Here is a 25,089-nt window from a genome sequence, read left to right on the forward strand (position 1 = left end):
TTTTTCGCTCCAGGGAGCTGTGCCTCTGCTGCAGCAAAGGCGAATTCTGAGTTGTATCCATCGCCTCATTAGAGGCTCTGGACTTCCGCGGTGAACCCGCAGGTGTACGGTTTGTGGGCTTCTCCCGACTGGGGGAAGCCTTTCGGGCGGCCGACTGAGGGGCCGGCGGGCCCTTGCTCAGAGGTGGCAGGGCAGCCTTCGCTGCATCTGCCGGGGGCGGGGGTGGCCCTGCCTCAGGCATTTCCTGGGCAGTGGCCGAAGCCTGGTGTGGTGTGCCGCCCCTGCGCACCACATCGGCGAAATTTGTTTTTGCCGTGAACTGGAAAGCTGATGGGAGTCTTTTCCGAGCTTCTTGGTATGTTATGTTTTCCTTTGTCTTTATTGTTATTATTTCCTTCTCTCTCTTCCAGGTAGGACATGACCTCGAGTACGCGGGGTGATCCCCTTCGCAGTTCGCGCACAGTGGTGAAGCACTGCAGTCCACAGATTCATGATTTTTTGACGAACATTTGGCGCATGTTTGGCGGCCACGACAGCTCTGTGAGCCATGGCCAAATCTTTGACATTTGAAGCAGCGTCTGGGGTTTGCGATGTACGGTCTTACATTTATTTTGAGATATCCTACTTCTATGGTTTCGGGAAGTTGGCTGGAGGCAAAGGTCAGGACTATGTGTTTTGTTGCTATTTCCTTGTCATCTTTTCGGATTTTAATACGATGTACTTCGGTGACGCTCTGGTCTTTCAGACCCTCCAACATCTCTTCTTCAGAAAGGTTCAGGAAATCGTGTTCAGATATTACTCCTTTCACTGTGTTTAGTGATCGATGTGCAGTAATGGATACAGGAATGTCTCCAAAGGACACTATGGATGGGAGTTTGGAAAATTGCACTTTGTCTCGGATTTGGAGCAGTAGGTCGCCACTGGGTAGCTTCGTCACCTTGTAGCCAAGGCCCAGGGCGTCGGTAAGAGATTTAGAAACAATGAATGGGGACATTTTCCTAGCTGGTTGATCTAGATTTTCACTATGTACGACATGGTACCTAGGGAAAACTTCTTTTGTTTTTTGCAGGAACTGCGTAGTGGCATCGGTCCGCCCTCGTTTATGAGGGCGATCATTTGTTGAAGGAAAGGGATCCATAAAAAAAAGTTGTTTTTCGGCTGCGGTGGCAGCCACCCACCACGGAGCCCAACATGGGGACGGGACAGACGGTTGCAAGCAAGGCCTGCCCGCGTCAGCTGTACACCGCAACTATAACCGAATATGACGCAACTCAGGGTAGTTCGTCACACAAGGTTAACCCTCGCCGCCAGGAAAAAGGAGAAACCAAGAAGTGAGTAGGGGATAGGAGAGTTGTGAGAAAGAAGATAGGAAAGTAAAAGATGGAGGGGAGGATAGGAAAAGGCGACTGCCGATTCCCCCCGGTCGGGTCAGGCCGGAGGTGCCGTCTGCAGGAAGCTGGGGCCAAAGTGGTGTGTTGCCTCCGCCAAGGGGCCTTAAGGGTCCAAACGCTCGGCATCGGCTCAACCACCAGGATCCCCTTTTCCCCGGACACGGCGATGCCACGCACGGCGAAGCGAGGGTGCTCGGGTCCGTGGTGATGCACAGTTCACCATCATCCCCTTGCGGGGATGTCCCTGCGGATGCTCGGGAACCCGCGGTGTCGCCACTCACCGTCGCGACGCCTGCAAGCTGCAGGCGCCCCCCTGCGGGGTAGAAAAAAAAGTAAAACCAATGCGTCGGCCGGGAATTGAACCCGGGTCAACTGCTTGGAAGGCAGCTATGCTAACCACTATACCACCGATGACCCCTTTTTTATTTATTGCCGGGCTTCGACAGAATACAACAAAAACATACACGGGTAGACACCGAAACTCCTAAAAGGTAACCTACAGCCCCCAGAGGGGCAGAGCTTGTTAGTTCAAAATTCCCTGAGTTCTGTCACCGTTTCGAGCGTTGAAAGCCACTGAGGGGGAGATGCTTGCTTTCAGCACCTCGATGAACTTGTTCATTGTCTCACGGAAATACAATCGCGCAGGCCGCGCATCCGGGTCACAATGAAAGCCTGCCATTCGGGAGCGCCATATGTAATGGAGGCCCACGAGCATTACTAAATCAAACGGCATGCCATCTTCTTTTGCTGTAGGCAGGAATCGTATTCCATACGGATCCAATGGTAATTCTTTTTGGATGGTCCTTTGAAGGACGTCCCAAAAATATACCCCTTCCCAACAATGCAAGAAAACGAGGTCGATTGTTTCTGGTTGTTTACATGTAAGGCAGTGGGATCCCCAAGGTAGGTAAAACACCTTTTTTTCTTGGAAAAGATTTTACAGACAGAGTCCCGGTGTGAAGCTTGAAGAGGAAATTTTTTTGTTCCCGGTGGTACCTGCATTTTTTTCACCCGTTTCAGGACATCACTGCCTGGGCCTCCGGAGCATATTGCCCTGTACATTGGTTCCGGAAATAAAACGTCATATACATCCTCGTACAATGTTCTCCGCTGAACGCCACTTAAATAATTTTTTGAAAATATCGCCGTCAAAAACCTGACGCTCAACACTACCTCTTTAAGAAAACCAAAAATACCTCCAGTCATATTCTCCGTTCCAACAATGAAATCTCTCACAGCACGCCCGAACCTGACTTGGCATACGGTACGTAGAAAGAAATCTTTAACGTCTCGGAGAAACAAATTTTTTTTACTATCTGCCGTATGAACAAGTGCCCCAGACCAAGTCCCCCTACGTTGATGCTGCTGAACAAATTTGTCCGGCTGCACCTCTCCCATTTTGAGGCCCATATAAAGATAGTGAAAATACGGTCAAGCTTTTGCACAATTAACCGTGAGCAGTGGAGTACTTGCATCACGTACCAGAGCTTGCTTATCAAAAACAAATTGCACACAATTGCTATTGCAAATACAGACAATTGAGCACTTTTCCATTTTTCGGCTTTCTCACGCGTTTCTTCAACCTGTGTTTTCCAAAAAGGCTCAGTGTCACTGTAAAATTCGAGTGAAACACCTAGGTATTTCACGGGTGTTGTCACCCAAGAAACGCTGGAGAAAACAGCTGGAGTTGACGGCCATTCTCTGTGCCAGATTCCCAGGCACTTGCCCCAATTAACCAAACTTCCGGTGACCTCACTGAAACCCTTTACTGCTACGATTGTCTTGCTTATGCTATCTTGGTTAACGCTGAAAACAGCAACGTCATCTGCGTATGCCAAGAGATTCACTTCTGATGCTTGTACACGAAAACCATGAATACCCTCATTTCCTATATTGTTTAGGCAGAGGGTTTCTATATAAATACAAAACAGCAGGGGGCTGAGGGGACAGCCCTGGCGTACCGATCTATGCACACTAATGGGAACCCAAGGTCTTGTTTACTATTAACCTCGTAGGGCAGTTATGGTAAGCCATGATCACACCCTCTTGGATAACAGAATCAACGTTAATGTAATGTAGAATGCAAAGCAGCAATTCGTGCGCCACACAGTCAAACGCCTTCTCAAGGTCAATCTGAAGAACAGCGACCCGAGCATATATTGCGTTACAACACTCAAGCACGCACCTAGCCTTGTGAATATTCTCAACAAAGGAAAGCCCCTTAATCCCACACATTTGATGAGGTCCGACTATTTTATGCATTACGGTCTGTAGCCTGCCTGCAAGAACCTTCATATAAATTTTGTAGTCTACATTTGCGAGGGCTATGGGCCTGTACGATGTTACCTGTCTGAGTTTTTCTGTTTGATCGGTTTTTGGTATGAGCACAGTATGCGAGGATGCATATGATGTAGGCAGAGCATGAAACTCATACGCTTCATTAAATACCACAGAGAGGAGCGGTGCTAGTTCCTTCTTGAAAGCTTTATAAAAAGCCGTGCTCAGGCCGCCAGGCCCCGGCGACATTCCTGAGATTAATTTATCAATAGCCTGTTCCACTTCTTGTTCGCTAATTGGCTGCTCTAACCTTATTCTGTCTGCGTCATCAATATGTTGCATGGCCCCTAAAAATATATCCTTAAATCTTCCCATATCACCATGCCTCGAAGCGAAAGGTGCTTGATAGTAATCAAAAAAAGCCTTTGCTATACTCTCATCGTCAGATGCAGTGGAGCCGCCCCATTGAATTTCCTCGACATGGTTTCGCCGAGCGTGCGCCCTTTCCATTCCTAACGCCCGTTTTGTGGGTGTTTCGCTCGCGGCGAATTGCTCAGCTCTCGCGCGCACAAGTGCACCGCGATATTGCTCTTCCTCCATCGTTCCTAGCTTTTGTTTGGTTTTTCTGACGTCTTCACTGAAGACACCCGGCGCCTTGCATTCCTGAGCTAACAACTTGTCCACTAAGTACTTCAAATGTGCCTCGCATAATCTTTCTTGAAAACGTATGCAGCTGGCCCTTTCTATTGCATACACTGTTGTCTGCTGCTTGCAACTTTCCTATTCTTCTCCAGCTGCCGATTGCCAATAACGGTTATTTATTAATTTCCTGTGCTGCAAACCCAGTGAAAATTTCGTCTTTCAGAAGCTTATTGTTGAATTTCCAGAGGTCCCACTGGAGTTTTTACGTTTTACCGCGCCTATACTACATTTCACCAAGCAGTGGTCTGAGAAAGTTGCAGAAACAACATCGTAGCTGTGACACTTTGGCGACAGGTAGACCGATACATATATTTTATCAAGGCGGGCATGGCTGCTTCGTTGGAAGTGCGTAAACATCATGTCACGCTTGTATACTACGCATTCAGTCACGTCCTTCAATGTATACTTATCGATCAAGCGACGGAGAAGTTCGGTGCTTACACCACGGTGGGACCGCGTGCTGGTTTTTTCAGCCGCGCTCCAAGACACAATTAAAATCTCCCAACAATATCAGGTGTTTTTCTGTGCTTAAGAAACGCTGAATGCTCTCAATAAAGCTACCCTATCCTCGCCCACGTTAGGTGCGTAGACGCAAATTAGTCGCCATTCAGAGCAGACAAAAGCAAAATCCAGTACTACACAACGACCCGAAGGGCACGATGTGTACGCCTGCACCTCGAGGCAAGGCAGCTTTTTTATAAACACAATGCATCCGGCAGATGTGCCGACGGCATGGCTCACGACCGCATAGAATCTTGACGTAAAACGTTGCACGATGCTCTCGGTGTCTTGTTCCCCTTCCACTTTCGTTTCCTGAATGGCAAGCAGATCGATATTATGATCTGTTAAAATGCGGTGCACTTGGCTGTGCTTCCTCTTAGCGGCTAAACCTCTGACATTGAGCGCTGCAAAAGTCAAGTAGGTTGCAGAAGCCATATTTAAAACGTGTGAAGATGCCGAGAGCATCGTGCTCACCTTTCCCGTCTAGCACGAAGCTAGACGCCGTTGCCACCACAGGAGCCGTCAGGAGTGGATGCGTGGTTTTGCTGCGGAGGCAGTGGAGGCGCCTTCTCGGCGACCCGCTTGCCTGCCGAAAGGTTGGGCGTTGGCCTGAGTGTTGATCACCTGGACTGGGCTATTTTTTCTGGCGGATCCTCAACGCCGCCAGCTGCGGGCTTGTCCCCTTAGTTGTCGGTCAGGTCGTGAGGTCACTTGGCTGGGGCGGCAACGGTCGTCACACGGTCGCTGCTCTGGTCCATCTGTTCCTCGCTGGTCGGTGGCTGGTCGACATTTTTAGCCGGATGTCTGGTCCCGTCGCTGGACGACCCTTCATTCGTCCCAGCAGGAATTACCGTCCCCGGTTCCTTCACACCGCCGCTGGCCGTGTTTCCGTCGCCGCTCGAGTGCCCAGAAGACTCCGTCGTCACCGCCGGTTTCGTCGTCACGTCGGTTCCCTTTGCCACTTCTTCTGTCTCAGCGACGTCCATGATGTGCTCCGTCATGTCGACTCCCATCGCCAGCCCGGTAGCCACTGCGTATGTGCGGACGCAGTCGCTGTCGGCGTGGCCGTAACGCCTGCATTTCGAACACCAGGGCACTTCACATACTCGCCGAACGTGGCCCGTGCCATGACAGCGTAAGCACTGCATCGGTCGCCCAGGCGCCACAACAAGGACAAACTCCCCGCCGACACGTACCTGGTGAGGCAGATCGTCGACCTTCAAACCAGGTTTCAGTTTTAGGAGCACAGTTCGTGTTGTAGATCCCTTGTCGTGGACGCCTTGGACGCGCCACCGTTCCCGGGTAACTTCGGTTACCTTCCCGAACGCAGTAAAAGCCGTCCGGATGTCGTCGTCGGCCACGCGTTCCAGCATCCAGTGGAGCCGTAGCTTGACTTGTTTGTCTTCAGGATCGATGATAAGACATCGCCGTCCTTTCACTTTCAGTTCCTTGAAGGCGAGAAGCCTCTTGGCTCCTTCAGCTGTCTTGAAAGTTACAGCCCAAACGTGGTTGATTTGGCACGCCCCCAAAGCCAAAACGTCAGGGAGCGTACCAGCCTGAGCCAGCGCATCACGAAAATCCTCGACCCGAAAGGGCCTAACACGAACATCACCGTGCAGAAAAAGTGTTTGAAACCACACGTACGGTAGGCAGCTGTGGCAAGATCACCAGATAATCCGTATCTTCGTTTACCTCGATCCTGTTTCCGCGGCCAGCAAGGGCCGCTGTCGCCGCTCCGCCGGGTCTCATGATCCTGCGTCCGTCACACTCGATGGCCGGAAGTAGAATGTATACCACCGACGCCCAGCGGAGTGTGCGCTTTGCCAGGCAGCTCTCCATTGGCGCATTTTCAAACCAGCCAGCCACTGGCTGCTTCAGCGAGCATTTGCGCATAGTAAACAGCACAGGGCTACACCGCCGATCATATTTCATATCTCCATAAAAGACCCGGTACACTTATCTGTGCAAGCATAGTGTTGTGTCGCACTCAGCCAGTGTTGGCGGCAACACGTTACAAATTACGGCGTTACCGGTAACACGTTACTTAGTTTGGTAACTTTGTAACATACTCGTTACCATTTCGGAATTGTAACGGGTAATGTACTTACGTTAAATTTTTCGGTAACGTAACGTGTCACGTAATAGTTATTTTTTGTTCCAATTGTAACCCACTCTGCCCCCCTTTTTTTAGAAAAGGGGGAAGCAGAGCACCTAAAGTTATGTTGTAAATAAACAAAATGTACAGGTTCTCTCCACGACGAAAACACCTGCCCTTGACGACGCATTCAGCTACAAAAAAAAAGAAAAACAGAATGCACCATAAAGCACGAACACGCATTCACACACTTTCCTTCACCTACCTCCCTTTAAAAACCACTCAAACACACAACCCTCGAAAGAGTGGAAGCATGCTGAGCATTTTGGAACATGACATTTTTAAGAATTATCTTAAATTTATTGAGAATTCAGCGATGTTTTTTTTGTGAAGTTAGAATTGATGATGAAATGACATTTTGTGCTTAATGTCACGTTCAGAAAATGGCTTTACAATGTGTCATAGTGCGGTGGAAACACTAGAGCACCTGAGTAAAAGTTTGCCGGTGGTGTTGGTCCGGTGATCTCCAGAAACTGGATGCACTGCTTGAAGGCTTCTCGATGATATGACTTGCAGGTGAAGCGATTTAGTGAGTAACGGAATCTGGGCGTCCGTGCCCTGAAAATTGTGCGTGATACGTTCTATCGTTTTGCTGTTTTCTCTCTTCGATTTTGTCGGGTCTATGAGGTGCCTGAGCAGCGCCCATGTTTTAGCGCTACCCAAGTTGCCGTTTAGTTCATCGCAAATTTGGTGCCAATTATCTCTAAGTAAGTTTGCGGTGTGGTCTTCTATCTCCTTATTGATTTGAGCTATTCTGAGTCTCAATTTTCTGTTATGTTTTTGTTTCTTCCATCTTTTCGTCAGCCCCCTACGAGCCTCCCAAAGATGTAGCAATCGTTTATCCGCACGTGGAAATTCATCGGTAACCTCTAGCGTCAAAGTATTGTCTCTGTGGACCTCCCGTAGTCGTTTGGTCCACTTTTCGATGTCCGTTATCGCATTTCTTCCGCCTTCATTCTCCAACTGTTGTCGGAATTTTTTCCAATCTGTGATTTTTGTCTTCCTCTGGATTGTGCTGAACCTTGTAAGTTTAATTTGCGTTTGAATTACGTAGTGGTCGCTTCCGAACTGCTCCCCGGTGTTAGACCATTCGTAGTCTAGGATATTTCCTATGATGGTCAAATCAGGGCTAGTGTCTCTTGAAACGCTGTTTCCGACCCTAGTAGGGTATCTGCTATCGGTAACGATTTCCAGCCCGTGCGTGTCCACTCCATCTAGGATGGTTTTTCCTTTCTTTGTATTCATCTTGTAGCCCCACTCTTTGTGCGGAGCATTGAAATCTCCTACAATCACAAGGTGGTTTTGTTTTACCAGGCCGATCACCGCTCTAATGATTTCTCTGAAGGCCCACCTCCTCCAGAGTGCAAAAATCCCGCTTTAAACGATGGATATGCGCTTCTAGAGATTGGCTGAATACAGCAATATCGTCTAGATAGGCGCAAGCGTATTCTTCCTGCCCGGCTAGCAACTGGTTCATGTTCCTTTGGAAGGTTGGCGCTGCGTTCATAAGACCGAAAGGCATCACCCGCCAGGCAAATTGACCTAGGTGCGAGATGAATGCTGTCGGAAGCTGAGAATCCTGAGCGAGCGGCACCTGCCAATAGCCGCGCCTGAGGTCCAGAAGTGTTGTGAACCTCGCGGCTCCGACTCGCATGATCAGCTCCTGGGGGCAAACCATAGGAAATGCGCCCGTCTCGGTCACCGCGTTCAGCGCTCGGTAGTCTATGCAAAGGCGTACCGACCCGGCTTTTTTTGGGAACGGACACGATCGGGTGTGCAAAAGGGATTTTACATGGGTAGATGAGGCCTTGCGCAAGAAGCTCATCAATTTGCCTCGTTACTTCGTCTTTTAAAGCCTCTGGGATCCTATAAGGGTGGCCTCGCCTTGGAGCTGCCCCCACCCCCCCCCGCGAGCTTTATGCTGTGCTCGCCCACGCGTGCTATCGACGATTCGTTCGCAAATAATGCCTGGTGCTGCTCGAACGTGGCGTGCACCAGCTCCGCTGCATCCCTGTCTAAGTGGCTTGTTTTATCCGGCGTAGGCATTACCCGGTCCTTCGGGACGTTGCTTGCGCGCGGGGTATATTCGATTTCTCCGAAATCGCAGTCGTCATCAAATATGACGCTCACCGAACCTACCTTCCCGACGTAAGGGCGTAGCTTATTTGCATGTACTAGCATGCGGCGACCGTCACTCATCTGCACATAGTACGAGTGCTCGCGGTACCTTTTTTTTCACAACCGCCGGCCCTAGCCACTTCGGGTACATTTTCCCTGGCCTCTTGTCATCAAAGACGAGGACCACCTCACTTTCGCGAAAGGTTTTTACCATTGCGTGCTTGTTGTAGTGCGACGAGTACGCCTCTGGCTGTTTTCTAGTCGTTAGTTCCGCAATGTCGGCCGCGATCTCGAGCTGTGCTTTCAGATTTTTCAAATACTCAGCGGGAGCACTCGCTACCTCCCCGGGTACCTCAATGTCTCCTGCCCAGCTTTGCTTCAGGATACCGAGTGGTCCTACTGGGCCTCGGCCGTAAAGCATTCGGAAGGGTGACACGCCAGTGGTGTCGTGTGGCACCTCCCGATAGGCCCAAAGAAGAAAGAGAATGAACTTGTCCCAGTCTTTCGGTTCATTTTCGATTACGTGTGAGAGCATGGTCTTAAAGACTCTGTTCCACATCTCCACCGCCCCATTGCTCTCCGGATGATTGGCAGCGGAAAAGCGCGGGGTACAGCCGAGTCTTTCGAGGAACTCCTTCGTAAGTGCGGCTGTGAAATTGGTGCCGCAGTCTGAGCCCACCACCTCGGGAACCCCACTCCGGCTAAACACCGAAAGCAGCGCGTCGCAGGTTGCCCTGGCGGACAAAGACCTTAGGCAGACTACTTCTGGCCAACGCGTGCACAGATCTATTATGCAAAGTGCGTACCGATGTCCTCTGCCAGACGATGGCTCAATCGGACCTATGATATCCACGTTCACTTTCTGAAAGGGAAACTTGGGGCGAGTGAGAGGCGTTATCGGTATCCTATCGGTTCGCCGGTGGTCTGAACGCACTTGACAGCTATGGCAGCTGTCACAGTGTTTGCGAATATCCGACTCCATGCCCGGCCAGTAGAAACTGTACTTTAAGCGAGCTTTATTCTTGCGAAATCCCAGGTGTCCCCGCCCCCCCCCCCCCCCCGCCTTAGGACTCGTGTGCTAGCCTGAGTGCGGCCTCGCGCCGTAATCTTGGCAGTACTAACTGCTGTACTCCTTGGCCTAGCACCTGGTCTTTATGATACAAAACTCCGTCTACGATAGACATGCCCGCCTTTCCTTGCTTGGTGTTCTGCCAGGCCTGACGCAGAGTCTCATCCTCATGCGGCTCCGCGCGAAACTTCTGTGCCCCGCTAAGCTCAGCCGTGCCGCCCGCCTGTGATGGCTCGACCTCATTACTGTCAACTGTCTGCTGGGGCAGGGTTTCGTCTGCGAACGCCAGGACGGGCTCGGTGCCCCCGTCTGGCCCTGATCTATCTGGTCTGTCTTCAGCCGGCGGCGACTAAGTTCCCACCGCCTGCACGAGACCCTCACTGTCCGTCTTGCCCGAGTCGTGCAGCTGTTCCCATGCGTCTGCGGAAATTAGACAGTCGGCTTGTGTGAGCTTGTCGGTGAGCGCACACAACACCGGTGTCGCATCATCCACATTTTCGATCAGGGGAGCGCCCCGACACAGCACCAACGGAACTACTGCCAGTTTTGCCTCTACCTTCTCTCCGAAAGCGAAGACGAGATCGATCGTCCCATGTGGGGATACGAACTCCTCAGGTACAAGGCTTTCGCGCACTACGGTGATATCTGCACCGGTGTCCACAATAGCGCCAATAACCGCTTCCCTACAGCGGATTTTAGTGTCCCTGAGCGCTGGACGCGTAGATTGCAAGGCATGGGTGGACACGCGTGCCGTTAGCCTATCATCGCGCGTTGGATTCTCTCGTCTGTCAGCTGGGTTCTCGCGATCAAATGGACAGTTTGCGACAACATGTCTCCAGCTACCGCATCGGAAACAGCCACCGACCGCGATACCTTTTTCTTTTCTCCTCCTGGCCTGACTACGGCTATTCTGTCTCCTCGCTCTGCTCCATGCTTGTGCGTAGGTGTGGCTTCAGTTCTCGGTTTTGGGGGCGTGTCAAAACCTTTAAAGCTGTCGGCTTTCCTCTGAGCGCTTCCCTTCCCGGCGGCTTCCTCGTATGTCTGTAGCAGTGCAGCTATCTCATCCGCATTCAGCCATTTCTCACCCTCGCGCAGCTTGACATATTTATGGGCTTCTTCTGATAGCCCCGCATTGAGCTGGTAGGCAACCAGTAGCTTCAATAATCCGTCAAAAGACGACACGCATCGTGACTTTAAATAAAAATTTAAGTAACTCTGGACGCGTGTGACAAAAGCCTTCCAGGTTTCTTCGCGGCGCTTGGTGGCCCCAGAAAACCGCCTTTGATACTCTGCGGCTGAAAGTTTCAACTCGTCTAGGACCACCGCCTTCAACTTGTAATAGTCCCTGTGCTGCTCTGCGGTGAACCGTGTCAATAAGTAGGTTACCCGCCCAGCCAGCACCGGGAACACAAGCTGCGCCCAATGTTCCTTCGGCACGTTGTAAGCCACGAGCGAGCATTCCACTGACTGAAACCCGACGGGTACTTGACCAAATCGGGTTATCATCAACTACGCAAGCCTTAGTCAAACAGTGACCGCTAAGAAAACGAAGGAACCAGGGAACTCACTTGGAGCTGCGCTCAGGGTCCTTTTTTCGGGCAGCAATGGCGGCGACCTCAGACCAGGTGCCGACTGAAGCCGCTAGCTGCTGCCTTTACTCGGGGATGCCGTTTTCTGTCCGCCGAAGGCCGTGTCCGCTTGAATCTTCCAACTGCCGCCGTTGCTCAGGGATACCACTCTGTGTCTGTTGAAGGCCTTGTCTTCGGCGTTTCACGCCCGATGCGGTTCGCACCTTCGTACCCCCGTAGCCTGTCGTTCTCGCCTTGGATGCCGAACTTCGTCGTTCTCTCCGTGGATGTCTTCGTCCGTTCCTCAGGGCCGCTGCAGAGCACCAGTACTGTCGACTGCGCCAATAAAAGTTTGCCGGTGGTGTTGGTCCGGTGATCTCCAGAAACTGGATGCACTGCCTGAAGGCTTCTCAATGATATGACTTTCAGGTGAAGCGATTTAGTGAGTAACGGACTTTTATACAGGCTATTTACAGATGGGTACAAACAAAAGTCAGTATGCGGCCACAACTATCCGCGGCCGGCCTAGCCGACCGCCTGCACAGAGGCGAGGGACACCGCGTCCGAACAGTCAAACTGGCGCGCCTTGCACCAGCTTCTCAACGGTCACTCCCTCCGCACTCGGCCAAACCGAGCGCCTGCCAGCTAGGAGTCGCTAGAGACAAAAGCACCCGGGCGCGGCTCCCTTCGCGGGTACACCCCGAAGGTGCCCGCTCCCCTTTCCACACGTAAAAATATACTGCTAACTGCGGCTCATCAGATTTGACGAATAGGAAAGCTCAGAACTAATGTCAGCGTGTTCCCTTCCCCCCGAGTTACTCCCTAGGTGGTCTCGCAATCCTTCGCAAATTGGACACGGGTCCAAGGTCGAGGCCGGCAGATAGCCCCGCCGTCCGGAGCGGCGAAGGAAACCGCAAGGACGAATGGGGAGACTAACCAAAAAGGCATGAGTCCCCTTCTAACGGCGTGCACCAAAGCAAAACAAAATAAAACAAAACCGGACGCGCAACCTTGTTCACTGCCCTCTCGCGGAATATTCGCAACACATGTACAAAAAGATGCAACAGCGCGCCGAACCCCACAACCTCCTTCACTGTACCGCGTAAGCTGATGTTCGTCGGCCGACAGGGCGCTGGAAATACTACCGGACTCCTTCAATACGCTATTGTGGCCGTAGGGCAGTGCGCGCACCCGTGAGCGAACATTAATGAGCCTCTGTGCGTTTATCGAATGGATGGGCTTGACGTCACGTCTCTTTTCCGCCAGGTGGTTACATGCAGTGACCGAACGCTCCGCGAGTTCTACCTTGAACAATTAACAACTGGACGCCCCCCTCCAGTTATAGTCAACATAGTGTTGTGCGTGTGTGTTATTACTCCACCATGACCTAATCACGCGCACTACCTGGACACATTTTTTATTGTGTAAATAGTTTTTGTATATTACCTCTCCCCCTATCCACTCCTTGTCCCCTCCCCTCTCATTTCATTTCTCCATTCTTCCTCCTATCCTTTATTTCCGCTGCCCCAGCTCACGTGCTTCAGTATCGATGGCAGATGCCAGGGCTAGCAAAAATCTTTTCCTGACTTTTATTACTATTTTGATAAAAACCACTTCCTAACTATGTGCCATAGAGTTAGAAGCCACAATATGTATATATACAGAGACCTTTAGGCGACTATAACATTTGTTTCGGGTTTTTTGGGGCCCCGTTTGTAGATGGCGCTTTAACATTCCTAAGATTCTGAACATTTGTTCAAAGTATTCTCGTTGAGTCAGGATTTCGCGTAAAATCTTGTTTGGACTAGAAGTTTTTGTGTGAAATGTGAGCTTTATAAAATTGTTATCGTAAGTTTTAATTCAAAGACGAATTAAAATTAATGGCCATGAAGTAACGGCAAGGTAACGTGCGGTAATTTATTTTGGTAACGGTAACGCGTTACCTTTTGTAGCTAACGTGACCTTTTTGTAGCTAACGTAGGGCGGTAACGCATATCTTTTTTTTGCGTAATGAGTAACGTATTTAGTTACTTTTTCTCGCTAACGCCTCCAACACTGCACTGAGCTTACCTCCCCACCCCACCACCCCCCCCAAAAAAAATTAGAACCAATGCTTCGGCCAGGAATCGAACCAGGGTCAACTGCTTGGAAGGCAGCTATGCTAACCACTATACCACCGACTTTTTTTTCCTTTTTTGCCGACTAGGCTGGAAAAACAAATACAACATATTAAAAGGTGCTATCAGCACAAAGACAGCGCTCGTAGGTTAAAAGCATTTCAGGGCAACAAGTTCATTCAACAGAGTGTACCATACTGGTTTGTCGGATGTTTTCCTTATGCATATCGCTCAGGTAAGCAATTCTCTCAACAAAGTAATCTCTAGCAGGTCGAACATTTTCATGTGCATGATGGACACCGATTCGTGTCTTCCATACACCAAGCAGTACTAACAGCATGAACAAATCATACGTTGCATCGTCTTCGTTGTCAACTTGCAAAAAACGAATGTCATACAGCGTTATTGGAAGGTCTTCCTTTAACGTCCTTTTCAGGATGTCCCGCATCCCAACAGTGCAAGACTATATAGTCTACAGTTTCTCGCTTACGGCATATTATAGAGTGTGTCCTCCGTGGGATATTTATCCCCTTATCTTCAAACCATGGCTTCACGGGCAGTATGCCACAATGTAAGTAGAAAAAGAAAGTTTTCTCCGATGGCCTCAAAGCCATTTTCTTCACCCTTTCAAGAACATCACCCCCCTAGCCATCACCATTCATTATGCGATAAATGGGCACTGGCAACATCAAATCTGACAGGTCCGTATAGAGCCGCCTACGTTTTACGCCACTAAGGTACTGCATGAAGAAACGCTCTTTCGGTATTTGAAAAGCTCCAACCACTTCAAGCAAATACTCCTGCACTACTCGACGATGAAACCCTTGCGCACAAACCAGAAATTCGGGTAGAAAGTTTGCAGCCGCACTTACATCCTTGTCCTCAATAAGGGATCCTTTTTGTCACGCAGCGAAATGAACCACGAGACAACTTGCCTTAAAGACAAATGTACAAGACCCAACCCACCGTTCTGCACTGAGCGAAACAAGTTTGCCCGGCTCGTGCGCTCCCAGGTTGATCCCAACACAAACACAGCTAACACTCTGCGCAGCTTCTGAATACACATTCTTGCAATGAACATCGCCTGCCGCACGTACCATACTTTCGCGACAAGGAAAAGGTTACACACCGTTGGGCGAACAAAAATGGATAAACCCACAAAAACGATCTTTCAAAACCCTCAGAGTTTTTTTGCTGCACCCAAATAATTTGCCGTAGTGTTCAACAAAGGCCCGTTTAATCATTTCCTTGTCTCGGGTAAGTGCCTTTTCGAACCTTATCTCTTGAATATCACTTTTCGCTGCGTAGCTTTTTTCATCCACAAGGGCCCGCTTCGTTGGCATTTCATTAACTCAAAGCCCGTGCCCGTATAACTGCTTCCTTGTACTTATCATTGTCTAGCACTTCCAGCTGCCTACGAACATCTGATTTCTCTGCTGCGCAGTCCAGGCTGCACACATTCTTGACGCAGTAACAAATCCAGCTGGCATTGTTATTGCTTCTCTGCCTGTTTTCTTTTGTGTTGTTTCGCAGTACTGCGTTCGATTGCGCCTATTCCTACGTTTTTCTTTGAAAGACATCCACGCGCAAACAAAACTATTAGCCCCACCTGTCAGTACTCGTATACTATCTTGCGAATTACTAACGAAGGTCTCGTCTTCGAGAAGTTTGTTATTCATCTTCCAACGATGCCAGTTAAAGCGCGAATTCCATTGTTTTGTACTTAATGTAAACATAACCAGGCTATGGTAACTGAATGATACGTGTTTCACCATGTAATGGGCATGTAGTGGTCCGAAGGCGACGGATATGTAAGCCTTATCAAGTCCAGCGTGACAATCGCGCAAGAATTGAGTGTATGGCAGACTAGAATTCGATAATAGCAAACCTACATTTTGTAACTGCTCTGTGACCACCGTGTTCAAGTAAAGAGCGCGTTAGTCGCGCACAGGTTGCCTCCTTGCCCTATCTTTAGCATACAAACACAATTAAAGTCACCGAGTAAAACAAATTTTCGCTCTGCACTGACATGGGGCACAAGTTCCTCAAAGAAAACTCTACGCTCTAGTTGCTTGTTCGGGGCATGTATACAGATTACTCGCATTTCATCTGAGTAAAGAAAAAATTGCAAACAATAAAACGACCACTTGCGTCTACTATTACACCCTCTACAACAATACCAATTGAGTTTCACAACAAAAGTAAAGCACACCCACGAGTGCCAACGGCATGACTAACACAGATATAATATCGCGATCGAAAAGTTAACAAGCGCTCAGTTTCCTCTTCATATTCTACTTTTGTCTCTTATATAACTGCAAAGTCGATGTCACTTTCTAGAAGACGGTTTAATTGAAACTTCCGCCGCTTTGCGGCTAGCCCTCTAACGTTAAGCGTTGCTATACGTAATGCTGCATCTTTTTTCCCCTCCATCTTTTCATTTTGAAGAAAATTGTACCGCCCATTGTCTACTTCGTGAACAAAGAGGCTACGTGCAGAAACGTCGCTGGAATCACAACAGTCCATGGTTGCACTGACTAGGCAACTTCAAAGGCGACGCTGCCTGTTGTCGGTCGATGCTCCCGCTGCACGCGAGGGCATCCAGGTGCACGCGTTCGACCGAACTACGGAGGCGGCTTGGCCGCCGGCCGCGAGTCGGGCGGAACGGTAGGCCGTGGCTTAAAAGACGGACGCCTCACTCCAGGAGCTTTCGCCGGTGGTTCTTCAGCGCCTTCTTCAGTAGTATGCTGTGCATCGAAATTATTTTCTCGTGGTCGCTTTCCAGCCTGACTGCTACTTGCAGCCATGGAGACCACCATTTCCTCCTGCTGACTTTCAGCGTTCGCCGAAGCCTGGTTAGGACAGGCGGCGGCGTTTTCCAACTTAGCAGCCTTCTCATCAGGCAATCCGTCTTGTGGGACACTGGGTGTGGGCTGTAGCCTCCGGCTCCCCTCTTCGACACTGGTGAATGGGGCACTAGAGTTTCGCTTTACCGTCGCTGCTTCTTCGGCGTCAGGCTCGCCCATCATTAACTCGGACACTGCTTCGTTGGGAGAGCGCCCGGTCAGGCTGGCATATGTTCGCGCACACTGGGTCTCCTGATGCCCGAAATGACGGCACCCACCACACCACGGAATTCTGCAGTCACGCCGATCATGACCCTTGCCAAGGCAGCGCAAGAAGAGGGGGGCCCTGCCCGGTACCACAACCACGGCCAATTCACCAGCGATGCTTACCTGACGCGGCAAATCGTCCAGCTTGACTCCTGTTTTCAGCGGAGACACCAGGCGCGTTGTCGACCATTAATCGTGACGCCTTTTATGCGCCAACGCTCAGCCTTGACCTCACAACGCTCAGCCTTGACCTCAGTTACTTTTCCGTACTTCACAAAGGCCGCTCGCAAGTCTTTATCGGGCATTCCGGAAAGCAACCAGTGAATCTACATTCGAACACCTTGGTTGGCTCGGTCAATTATCAAACACCGACGTTCCCGATCTTGAATTTCACCAGCGGCGAGCATCTTCTTGACAGCATAAGCATTGTCGAAAGTCACCGACCAAACGTTACTCTTTCGATACGCCCCCCAAAGCGGTTACGTCAGGGGGCAACTTGAGGTGAGCCAACGCGTCACGGAAATCTGCGACGCGGTACGGTCGTGCATGGACGTCAGCGTGAAAAAAAACTATTAAAAACTATGCGACCCGAACGCAAACTTGGTAGGATGACCTCGTACTCGTTGTCAGTTTCAAAAAACCTGTTTCCGCAGCCAGACATGGCCGCTGTAGCCGCTCCTACGGAGCCAGTCGTCACACTTCAGTACGCTGCGGCAGAAGGTAGTGGAATCACCACTATACCACCGATGCCCAGCGGAGTGGGCACTTTGCCTGGCAGCTCTCCGTTGACGCATTTTCAAACCAGCGGCTGCTTCACCGAGCATTTGCGCACGAAAAGTAGCACAGGGCAACTACGCCGATAATAATTCATCTGCCCATAAAAGACGCGCTACACTTCTCTGTGTTAGCAGGATGTTGTGTGGCACTCACAATATCCATAAAAAAAGTAAAACAAATGCGTCGGCCGGGAATCCAACCAGGGTGAACTGCTTGGAAGGCAGCTATGCTAACCACTATACCACCGACTTTTTTTTCTTTATTACCGGTATCATGACATTCAATATACCACAAAACACACCAGCCTGTCTTCGGTTGGAGGAGTAAAGTTCAAATGTATTCAGGCTAACCTAATCATCAAGTACATTAAAGGGACAGTGAGGAGAAGTCTGTCAAAATTTTTTTGTTAGCAAAATCTGGTAGTTCGGCATTTCATGGCTTTGTTGCCGCTTGCCTGGGAGCGAAAGATGCATTTATTTCAATGAAATTTGAATTCGATTCGCCGTTTCGATTCAAATTCGGGGTACTCTTATGAGGTCACGGCGCACTCTTATGACGTCATAGGACAAAGTGACGTGAAACGTGGCGTAAACGAAGACTCCGTGATTTCTGGCGGCTAGCGGTGCAGTCTAGCAGCAGCCGAAATGAAAGCAACCGCCGCCGCACAATGAAGGCATCTACCGGGAGTCGCTGCCGTCGCTTCGTTTACGTTTGCCCCGGCGTCTTGCAAGGGATACCATGAATATCGTTCCCGAACTCGACAACGAATTTCTCGCAAAAATTCCGGGATGCATTTAGGCGACCTCAGCCCCACACAGCGTGCGACCCTTTTGAGGGAGCACAGTTAGGTGAGGCGCCGGCGGGTCGTTTCCCCCTTCCTTAGTTAGCAGCCGTTGAATATTAAATACCTGAACCCCAGTGCGGGGAGTAGCGAGGGGCCAGGACCAGGTCAGCACATCACGGCCATCGGAGGCTGGCCGAGGCTTTGGGGCCAATTGATTGTGATTACTTGAACGGCGCTTTTGTACGGTGCAGCAGGCGGCGCCGAGGAGGTTTCCCACGGTTTCAAAGGCCAGGTTATTTATTTTTTTTTTGCCACAAAAAATCGGATGCGTACTCAATGGCGCTCGCGTTTAATGTTGGCGGCTAGTAAAGTAATGCCGAAGCACGACGATTGGACGGGTTCCACGGGTTTCCGGAGGTACGGGGTCCACTGGATCGGGCTCTCTCGCCCACTTGCATGTACCTTCAGATGTGTACTGTGAATGGATTAAATTAGCAGAGAGCTATAATAGAACAGCTACGCCCAATTGCCGAAGCTATTGAATGAAGACGCAAACAAACGAGCTGGAGGAGAGCGTAATCGCGGTCTCAGCAGGTTCCAAATCTCTTTTTCTTAACTTCCTTGTATCTTGTCTCCCGTCCCTAACAAACGATTTCCGGTAAGTAGATTAAAGTTGACTGGCGCAGCCGGGAACGTTTCGCCGGGCGAGCGTACGAAGATATAAGTGCTCTTTATAGTGCTAACTGCCTTGTACGGTCACCGACAGTCGTTCCATTACAGTTTTTCACCGACCCGGGCCATCACCTGACCAGCCTTAACAGGCTCCTCAAAATGTTAACTAGCACTTCAAGCGGCACTTGGATTTCTTCTGCTGTTCGGCGTTTCTAAATCGAGGCGCGTCAAAAACAATACCACGGGGCACGCAAAACTCATAGGCACGAAGCGCCATAGCAAATCGAAACTCTCCTGGCCGCCTTTGTCGCCGCCAAACATCGGTTCTCTTTGCTTCCAACATTCAGGATGTCTTTTTTCTGTCTTCCTAGTGTGATAAAAGTGCACTATCGGTTTCAAAACAAAACTTACTTCAGTATTGAACCACTGAACCCCGCAACCTTTCCTTGTTAGCCTCAGAGATTCATGGTTCCATGTAGGAAGGAAAACTTCTCCAAGGTTGCATCTCTTGTCCTATATCGTAATCACGTTTGTACTGGCGAGAATGGCCTGTGGCGGCGATACCTGTAGTTTGGTTCTTGCCATTTTCTACCTTTCAAGGCCTTTGTTTTCAGTGAGAGTGGCGTTTTTCTCATCAGGAGCTGGTATTCTATCGATACAAGCCAACTTCAATTTCTCCTCAGTGTGCCTTTAGTATACTAAGAGGGGTCAAGTAACGCCTGATAGACTTCTCTGATGTAGACCATATGCGGAATAAAATTTTCGCGTACAGAGTGAAAAGTAACCTCTGCATGGTGGACTGCCAACCGTGTTAGTCACAGACTGTGGACGCCTAGTACTATAAACATATCAAAGGGAATGCCTTCATCCCACTTGACTTGGAGAAACCGTATCCCGTATGGCGTTATTGGTAGTTGTTTCTTAAGAGTTCGCTGCAGTATGTCAAATAAAATATAGGGTCTCACCTCTCAATAAATAAATGTTCAATAGTTTCTGGTTTTTGCTAGCGTAAGCAGTTAGTTGTCCAGGGTACAAATATTCCTTTCTGATCTAGCCATCTTTTTACGGGCAGTGTGTTCGTGTGCAGCTTAAAGGAAAATGATTTGACAGGTCTTACCGGCATTTCTTTAACCCTTATTAAAACGTCCTTTCCTGGGTCCCCACAAAAAAGAGACCTGTACAATGGTGTCAGTAGTAGATATTCAATTAAGTCGGCATTCATTTTCTTCTTTGTAACAGAGCATAGGTAATCCATTGAAAACTTTGCATGCAACATGCGGATGGAAACAACAATTTCATTAAAGTAACCAGTCACACAGCGACATCTTATTTCACTTGTGGTGACAATAAATTCAGGAAGCGCTTTCGCAAGTCGAACTTGTATGACTGTGCGCAGACAACGGTCGCTTTGGTCGCACAGAAGAAAGAAATGCGACACAATCTGCCTAATAAACAAATGAGAAAGACCTAGGCCTCCATTGCAGACTGAGCGCTAAAGGTTGGTACGGCTCACCCTCTCACATGTCGAGCCCCATATGAACACAACAAAAACCCGATGCATTTTCTGCGCATTTGCACGGGTCATACACATCACTTGCAACACATAACACAATATAGTTATCAAAAACAAATTGCAAGCAGAGGCACGCGTAAACATTGAAAGACCGCGACCCTGCCAGTTTCCCGTTCTCTCCTTCATTTTCTCTCCTGCATCGTTCCAGTACCTAGCGGGTTCCTGGTAGTGCTCGAATGGCTCACCAAGATACGTCGTAGGTGTGCCTGTCCATGAAGTACAAGCAAACATTTCTGGCTTGATGTCCAAGTTACTGTGCCATATACCAACAATCTTTTCCCCGTTTATCTCTGAGCCGGTTAGCTTACAGAAAACCTGTGCGAGGTTTACCACTTCTACCAGGCTTTCGCGATCTTGACAGAATACGGCTATGTCATCAGCATACTACAACAGTTTTACCTCAGTAGAATGGATTTTGAAACCTCGTATTGATGTTTGATTAATTACGGCTAAACGAAAGGGTTCGACATAGCAATTAGCGAACAAGAGTGGAGACTGTGGACATCCTTGTTTTACTGAAGATTGCACTGGGACGTTTTCTGTTAGGGACTTATTTATTATGAGCTGCGTACAGCAATCTCCATAGGCCACCTGTCACAAAATTTGGCGCATATTAAAAAAAAAAGCGGCGCTGGGCGTAAGCAGTCGCGCCTGAGCACGGTAAAATAAAACAAAAAAAGCAACAGCAGAGAAGGAACACCGGAGTGCGCGTAACTTTGCGTGTGCTGCTGCCCTTTTCACTCAGCTCGCCGGCGCGGCGCAAAAGTTAACATGGCCACGCGCGGCATCGATTTCTCTAGAATGTCCGAGTAGTTTTTACTTATAGTAGACGGAGAGGGCGTAAACTTGACCGCGCTAAAGTGATACCCTCTCCCCTTCGCTCTCGCGCCGGCGTCGAATAGCAAGAAGGACCCAGAATATTCTAGAAGGTGGTTTCCGCGCTCGACCAATGGGGTCGCGCGCCCGGCGTGAGAAGAAGGAAATTGTGCACTTGAAACTGCGTATATGTGCGCGCCTGCCTTAGCGCGAAGAACAGACGCGGTCTGCGCCTATAATTGAGGTGCTTCAACCGCTGTCTGTTAGCCCGAGCCACCGTTTAAGCTCCCGAGAAGCGCGCCCGCTGGACTCCCGGGAGGACAGCACTCGACCAGCCACGTACCAGTGAGGCAGCGTGCGCCAGTCTGCCGATCGGCCCCGTCGTGTTCCTCAGGGCGTCGGACTGTCACAGTGCCCGGTGAACAAATTGTGTTTTGTCTCTCTCTGTGCTAGTGCACTTTAGGTGCAAAAGTTCGGTTAAATTGTAATCTCTCTCGATTGGTACTTTGCATTGGTTGCATTGTGTTTGTAAATCAACCTGTAAGTGCTCGTGCGAGTGATTGTGAAATCCTATGTCGCTTCTTCGCTGTATAAACTTTGATTTGTTTTGTGAACCTTTGGCTCCGACCCATTCTCTGGCTTGCGACCGGCGAAAGCTGGGCATGAAACGGCCCCCCCTCCACTTGTAACTTGGTAGCTGGTCTCCGGCTGAGCTTGCCACGCCGAGTCGAGGGCATATTCTTTGTGACCGAGACCGCCAACCCCATACGCTCTAAGGGTGTCTGGGAGCGCACGCAAAAGGGCGCGAAGTGGTCACACCATCACTACACCGTCTAAAATTGTGCTGCATGCATTTCCATGCTTCAATATGCAGAAGAGGGCCTCATGTGACGCCCTGTCGAAGGCTTTCGCCAAATCGAGTTGCAACGTGGCAACTTGGCCGTCCATGTCATCACAGCATTCTAACAAATTTCGTGCTACGTGAGTGTTAGTGAACATCGTTCGACCTTTGATGCCGCAAGTTTGATGCGGCCCAGCTAATTGCTTAATCACTGTTTGCAGCCGCTTGGCGAGCACTTTCATAAACACTTTGTAATTCGTGTTCGTAAGGCTGATAGGCCTGTGTGAACCTATTGACAGCAGCTTGTCACGATCATCCGTGTTAGGAATCAAAACGATATGAGCGGCTCTCAACGACTGTGCGACCTGCCTTGTTTTCTACGCCTCATTGATAACGCAATCTAACACAAATGCTAGTTGATGGGCTAAAACCTTTTAAAATGTGGCTCCTAAGCCATCTGGTCCGGGGACTTTCCTGCCGGCAGTTCGCCGATAGCGGCCTTGATATCGCGAACACTTGTCCCTTCCTGAAGGTTGTATCTGACGTCATCTGCTATGTTTGGCATATCAGTTATGAATTTTGCGATGAAAGTGTCCCTGACACGAGCAACGTTGTTAAACAATCCGCGATAATATTCCACGATCGGCTGCTCTATCTCTTTCTACTCACCCATCAACTCGTTCTTATAGCGGATCTGTTTGATATCACTTTTTGATGCATACCTATTCTCGTCAATAAGTGAGCGTTTATTTGGTGCTTCCCAAAGCCACAATCGTTCCCCCTGTGCACGAATCATAGCTGCCTTATATCTTTCATTGTGTATCACCTCAAGTTCACTTTCGGTTCTTATTTCGTCTGCCACTTATCCAGGCTCCAAACTCACTATGTTTACGAAGTTTTCTATTTGGCGCTGCAGATCTTTTCTATTCCTAATCTCATTTCGACGCTTGATGCTTGCTCTTTCAATCGCTGCCGTTTTAACTTCATTTTTAAATTTTTCCCAGGCAGCCGAATAAATTGCTGGCTCATTAATCATTCACTAGCTGCCCTAGTTTTTCCTCAACTCCTTTAACAAAAGGTTTATCATTGAGCAATTTAGCATTGAACTTCCACACGTGCGAGTTAAATCGTGGCTGCTTTTTCTTATTGCCAGCGATGAAACTCACGAGGCTGTGATCAGAGCATGAAACAGGTATACGAATGTAACTATGGCAGTGGAGAATTACAGCCAGGGGCACGTAAACTCTGTCAAGCCTTGCTTAACTTCCTTGCTTGGTGTGAGTGAACTGTGGCCGCCCACCGCTGGTTATTGTGTGACCTACATCCTCCAAGTTATAGTGAACCACCAAGGAGCTAAGTAAGTCGGCGCTTCGATTACGCACAGCCGCCGAAATCTTTAACTAGCGTACGCGAGCGACGACTTTTCCGTGCATCAGCGCCATATGACAGGGAAAGGCTGGAAACAGTCTGAAGCTAAGCGCATGCGGACAAAGTAGGCTGAGCTGGGCCCATCATCTGCTAGGCTGTTCCTTCTTAAGGACGTCACCCCACATTAACGCACTTGATACGGATAGGGAGTGTGAGTAGGCAAATGGTTTTGCCCCAATTTTAAATTTCGAAGGTCTTCGTTGTAGCAACCACGCAAGGAAATAAAATATAAAGATAAGCTGAGCACGCTATATCACGCGAAAAAACAAAGAACATGGATCGTTCGCTTGTTACTTCCTGACGTAAACGCTTTTTTCACGTAAAAAAGGGGGGGGGGGCAGTTATCAACATTGCTTATTTATGCTTCAGCGCGGCGGCGAAGCTGTAAGACAGCTGTGAAACTTCAGTGAGGCTGCTGTACAGGCCTTGCTCGCGGGCGCTTCTAACTGCTACCAAAATGCCATCTCGTATACCTCAAACGAGTAAAGTTCGAATTATAGGAATGTCGATGGGCGGCTCATCGCAGAAGGAAATTCCCAAAGGAACTACAGTGGCTCCAGCTTCAGTGGGCAGAATCATACGTGCCTACCGGGATGAGGAACGGATTGGAGATGCTCCTCGCGGTTTCACCAGAAAAACCAGCGAAGACTTGCAGATTGTCGCCTACGCTAGTGACAACTCGTACATCACAGCGTGTGAAATAAAGGATGCCCTCGGCCTTAAAGTGTCAGATGAATTAGGGAACGGCTAAGGGAAGCAGGATCAGAAACAGGACCGCTGCGCAGAAACCCTTACATTCCGACAGTGCCAGGGCAAGAAGGCTAGCCTTAGCTCAATAGCATCTCCAGTGGACCGTCGACGATTGGTGAGGCATTGCGTTTACAGATGAGAGCACCTTCCACACCCAGTGGGACCAGAAACAAAAAGTATACCGGCCAGTCGCGAAAAGGGAAATGAACAACTTATGCCTATTTTCTCGTGGTTTGTTTTATTACACACGATAATATTTTGCTACCCACTGTCAGTAATTCGCATTAAATATTGCTTTTTTAAGGTATGATCCCCGTTACGTCCACGATGTCAAGGCAAGTGGCCGAACATATGTGAACGTGTGGGAGATCATCACGAAGGATGGCCTCGAGCCTCTTCAGCGCATTGATGGTCGGTTGTGCTCCACAACCTACGAC

General features: G+C 49.4%; 1 non-coding gene and 1 pseudogene across 1 annotated transcript; both read right to left on the reverse strand.

The window, feature by feature from the left end:
* Positions 1-1,733: 1,733 nt before the first annotated feature.
* On the reverse strand, positions 1,734-1,808 carry TRNAG-UCC (transfer RNA glycine (anticodon UCC)). The gene has a single exon. It is a non-coding gene; the product is annotated as a tRNA-Gly (tRNA).
* An 8,754-nt stretch (positions 1,809-10,562) lies between these two features.
* On the reverse strand, positions 10,563-11,719 carry LOC144103393 (uncharacterized; annotated as a pseudogene).
* Positions 11,720-25,089: the final 13,370 nt, after the last annotated feature.

Source organism: Amblyomma americanum, chromosome 9, assembly GCF_052857255.1.
Source record: "Amblyomma americanum isolate KBUSLIRL-KWMA chromosome 9, ASM5285725v1, whole genome shotgun sequence".
Taxonomy (NCBI): domain Eukaryota; kingdom Metazoa; phylum Arthropoda; class Arachnida; order Ixodida; family Ixodidae; genus Amblyomma; species Amblyomma americanum.